The 5,312-nt window shown below is 37.0% G+C and overlaps 1 pseudogene; it reads left to right on the top strand.

Annotated features, from left to right (window-relative positions):
- Positions 1–586: 586 nt before the first annotated feature.
- LOC148365459 (U2 spliceosomal RNA) lies at positions 587–706 on the top strand (annotated as a pseudogene).
- The last annotated feature ends 4,606 nt before the right edge of the window (positions 707–5,312 follow it).

Raw genomic sequence — 5,312 nt, 5'->3', positions numbered from 1 at the left:
AAAAAAAGTGTTTGTTGTATGTGTATTACTGCTAAGCAATGATCCACCAAAATCCGTTTGATTTTTGGATTAGGGATTTTAAATCAAGCATAATAATCCGCCAGTTGTTCTTCTTTTATCGAACTCTGTCAGGATATGCATCACCTTCAGTTGCTGTCCCTTGAAAATGACGCCACAGTTTCTCATAACTAACAATTGCTTCATACCCTTTTTCATAAGATCAATGATTTACTTTGATGTCATGTGGATGATGTCTAAGGTTGAAAATAGATGCTGTGAATGTCCCGGGGGTACAAGGCCAGCCTGTTGCAAGCATGTGTTTGGTCTACTGCCGCTTATTGAGGACTACAGCAGACAGGAGCTGTATGCTGCCCTGACTGAAAAACTGCAGACCTGGCATCAACCGTGACCAAAGACTGTGTCGCCTAAAAAGATGTGCGCCGTTTTAAAAACAAATCTGAAACAGTATTCTACAGGGTCAATTCCCCGCCATTTATAGCAGCCACTTTGGTTCTGGAGTTGTGCCCTGAGGGGCATGTGATTTTTGGACTGTGGACCTTAATGAAGGACTCTTGATGCTAGGTCCTTAGCTTGGCCTTCAAATTGATCATGGATTTTTGCAATCCGGAGATGGAATAAGAGCTCTCTCTGTCCACTCCACGCATCGGCCCGGTATTGCAGTACCTCCGGGAACGGTGCATTCGCAATGATCGCAGCAAGGCTTTAGGGCTAGGACCTTAGCTTGGCCTTTTGGCTGAGAGTAAGTGTCCCGGCTCCTAGGTTTTGTAGCGTATTATGAACTGACCGATAACGGATAATGAATAATGAATAACGAAGATAGAACAATAACCCATAAAAACCCCAAACCCCCCCCCCCCCCCGCCTATCGCAGCAAGGCTTAAGGGCTAGGACCTTAGCTTGGCTTTTTGGCTGAGAGTAAGTGTCCTCCTAGGCTTTGTAGCGTATTATGAACTGACCGCTAACGGATAATGGATAATGAATAACGAAGATAGAACAATAGCCCTTAAAAACCCCAGCCTATCAGTAATAGCGCTCGCAATCGAACATTGGCCAATTTATTTCTATACTTTTATTATTACACTATTATGATTATTGCTAAAAAAAAATTAACAAACACACAGTGACACAGAAAATCCTCTTGCCAGTTTACCTGTAAAATGTTGGTATTTGAAGGACTCTTCGAAGTGGCGAGAACAAAAGCACGCTGTATTTGGTAGGCTCAAATCCATCCCGTTTCAATCGGACAAGCCAAACTTTCAACACATCTGGCTTTTTTAGTGGAAAGGAATGACAACGTATCCCCTTTTCTGTACATTCATTCTTGGTGGTGCAATTGGAACAGCCAAAAGCAGCGCAAAACCCTATGCCGAAAGAAAAAAACACGTGGCTCTCGTGTGCTGACAGCAGACCGCTGGTTAAGCATGCTACTACGCAAAACAACAGTTTCACGTGACCCTGCGGCAAGCACTCGAAAGCGGGATGCTTTTATTGCGATTAACCAGCGATTCAAAACAATAATCTTCCGAATATAACATATAATGAAAACTATTACGAGCACTACTATAAAGTTTTCGATGGTGAAATGAACCTTCAGATTCTCAACGGATAAAATGGGAGATGAACGTACAGGAGATAGGCTAAGGTGTTATTCTGCCAAAGTCAATATTTTCAACTTGCTCAAAAGTGATTTCTCAAGCTATGCAAGGTGTAAATTCTCTGTGTTTTACTGCTCTATTACATTGCCCTCCAAATTAGATACAAAATCGTTTTAGTATCGTTTACACTTCATGTGTTGGGGACACCTCATGTTGGAGGACAATTTTTGGCACAACACCGGCAATCAATAGGTGGTTAATTGTTTCGCTTATGATTGGTCAATACGGATCTTTGGGGGAATCAGTGTTGTTGACTTTAAATTTGTTGAGCATAAAAAAGGTTAAAAGAAATATGTATTTTATCTATTTTGGTCACTTTTTAAATATATATATTTTTAATTTCTTGTGTTGTTAGTGTTAAAATATTTATATAATAGGTTAAAGTTTATCCTTTTATCTTTTTTTCTTCATTTTTTAAAATTTAAAATATTAAACTCACTTTATATTGTTTACTGTTGATTGTTTTTTTTTTTATTATATTACTTACCGTTTTTATTTTTCGCACTTCAAGTGTAGGACGAATCTGTTGCTGGTGAGGTGCAATAAATATTACAAGGTACTATGATAGAACTATCTGTCTGTTCTCCACTATTCAACTGACTCTAGTACTGCTCAGAAAAATTTAAATTCTTTGACATACAATTTTTTTTAATTTTTAAAGTAACAAAAATAGTTACTTTTACTGGTAAATATTTACTTTGTCTTCATCGTAAACATTTCCTGTGGTGTGTCTTGGGGAAATAGAGTCTGGTGGTTGGTACCCATCCCTCTCCAGGCCAACAGTTGTTTCTACCATAGAGTAATTCAGTTACTAACTCAGTTATTTTTGGAAGAAGTCGTGAGTAACTACCGTATTTATTATTACTTTTTTAAAGTAACACACCCAACACTGTTCACCAATAAACTAATGATTAATCATCACAGACAAATGCTTGATACATGTTTAAATCAGTACTTACTATTTATTAATCTGTAACTAATGCAAAACGTGTTATTTTACCATAGCACGTTACAAAAATGGGCCCCAAATTAGTAAAACATAATATACACGATTTTAAAAATATACTCATGCAGAAATAATGTAAAGCAGCATAAAACACTAAAAGGACAGTTGCAAACAGTTACATTTTTATCTCAAATCTCTACAAGCTTAATTGTAAACACAATGCCAACTTTAAACACAGCATTCCTTAAAGTATAACATTGTTTTTCTTCCCTTTTTAGGATAATTTTATCCATTTATTTTAGTCTTTCATAATTACATTTTTGATCATTTTGTTTATTGCTTAAGAAATCCTTTCTAAGATGCGCCCCCATCTCTATGACGGTATGACTCTTTATTCGTTTACTATATTTTCATTTTCTTTTTAATAGTGTACGTTTGTTGTGTCTCTCATATATTGAAGCTAAACAAGGCCGCCTAAGTAAAATGTTATTCAGAAGTTCCTGTTAAGATACTTGGTTTTGCTGCCACCTAGTGCATTGAATTGTGATTTCTGAGCAAATTGAAATTGTGTTTCACTTATTATGACAGCTTCAATATTTTCAAATATCCTTGTATTGTTTTGATTATATCAATACATGATATTGTAATTGTAGTATGTGAAATAGGACACGATGTTGTCATTATGTTTATGCTAAATTTCTCTTCCAAAACAGCGCCTGCACTAAATTACCTTCAAAGGTCAATTGAAATAAAATTTTTTGCAATAACATACAAAAAATGTAATTATTAAAACACATACTGTCAATCCAAACATGTTGCCTGAGTGACCGACCATCTCAGTTGCCAGGCAGCCGTCCCCCAAATGAAGGAATGGCAAGTCACAGATTTGCTTTTGCAAGTGATGTCCAAAGTGAGTAGAGGGTGATGCCTTGGTGAAAAAGAGGTAAAGCACTGTGTAAGCCCAGCAGGGAGACTTTGATTGCAGAACAGCTTCCCTGAGGAAACACAAGGACATTGTCTGATCATGAGAGGTGAAGTTGCAGCTGCATTTGTACAGACATTCAGAGCTAAATAAAATAATAAAAAAAACTTTTTTGTTTGGGCTAAATTATATTTCACTTCATCCATCTGTCCATCTATCCATTTTCTGAACCGCTTATCCATGCATTTTGTTGTGTAATACAAAGTCTTCGGTTTTCATTTCACCTTACTGTCTCTTTTTTTCAAAAAGAAAACAACAGCTAGATTTTGCATAACAAATCATGCAACATCTTTATGCTTCGTAACTTCCGGAGTCTCATGACAAAGGAGACTTCTCAAACGTGATCTGTGAAGAAGGTTCACTCCCTTGAGTTATTACTTTGTGTTTTTCTTCTTCTTTTTTCTTAGATATCAACTAACAACAGAAACTAAACACGAGAAAGTGCCTATCACTGTGAAGCTCTTATTATCCTAACAATTGGCCACAAAAATAAAAAAAGCATGTAACTTTCAGGATGTGTTCCTGGAAGGCATATGCTGTAATTTGAGATGTGGAGCCATTCTCTGTTCGACCTCCGGGGTCAGATAGAGGTCACCACCTTCATAATATGAGATTTCTATGCATTAATTAGAAATGCCTGTATATTAACACCTAAATGTGACAGAAATGTAAGTTAAATTTGTTTTCCATGTCCTTGGGCATTACAAATCATACGTAATACCAATATGTCTCTTAGAGGAATCTCCAGAGGTCAGGTAGAGGTCATTGACCTCTGAAATGTAATCTTTCAATGCATGAAATTAGAAACTTTTATATCTGAGGATCTAAATGTGACAGCAATGTGGATTTCATGTGTATATCCATGTTTCTGAACCAGAGAAACTCATTTTTAATCTTTATATTTCTCTTACAGGTCATATCTGCGGTCAGCTAGGGGTCACTGACCTCCGGCATCATGCATTTCTATGCATAAAATCAGATACTTGTGTATCTTGGGATGGAAATGTGATGGAAATGTAAACAAAATTTTATGTATTTGTTCCTGTGGATGAGAAACCCATTTTAATATTGATATTATTCTTAAAGGACAACTTTATGGAGAATGGGAGGTCAAGGTTAGGCAATCATCCCAAATTTTGATAAATCTATACAAAACTCTTGGATTTTAAGAAACAAGTGGTGCATTTAATCAGGCGTTCATCCATTCATTTTTCGTTCTGCTCCTGGCCTATGGCTACAGCCATCTTAACAGTCTTTGCTACAGAGGGACCTTAGCTAACTCAAGGATCCAGGACCAGTAGATCTTTCCCTGTCTCCAGATATGTGTTTCTCAATGCTTCAATTACTTATGTTGGACAATGAACATTATTAACAAAGGCATTTTGAACACTTGGGATTTGATCATGATGCTTTGTTATTTCAGTGTAGCACTGTTTCCTGTAGTTCTGAATTTTCACACGCAGAAATGAGCCTTGCTGACCCGGGTCCAAAAACCGTTCATCTACGCAATGCAGCAGGGTTTTCAGTCGATCCAACGGGTCCTCCAGAACCTTTTATTGTCCAATTATTCTGCTCATGGCAGTTGTCAATGGCTATGGCAGAAAAATGGTTGCTTGTCTTCTGAACAACAAACTGCTCGACTTTACACTGTTGAGAATTAATAGGCTAAACACAGGAAAAGTTAATCAGAATCTGTACTGTGCTTTAC

This window comes from Urocampus carinirostris, chromosome 5, assembly GCF_059441175.1.
Source record: "Urocampus carinirostris isolate Australia breed hairy pipefish chromosome 5, RoL_Ucar_1.0, whole genome shotgun sequence".
Lineage (NCBI taxonomy): Eukaryota > Metazoa > Chordata > Actinopteri > Syngnathiformes > Syngnathidae > Urocampus > Urocampus carinirostris.
Note: the sequence above shows the minus strand (reverse complement) of the source record. Positions and strands in the feature narration are given on the sequence as shown.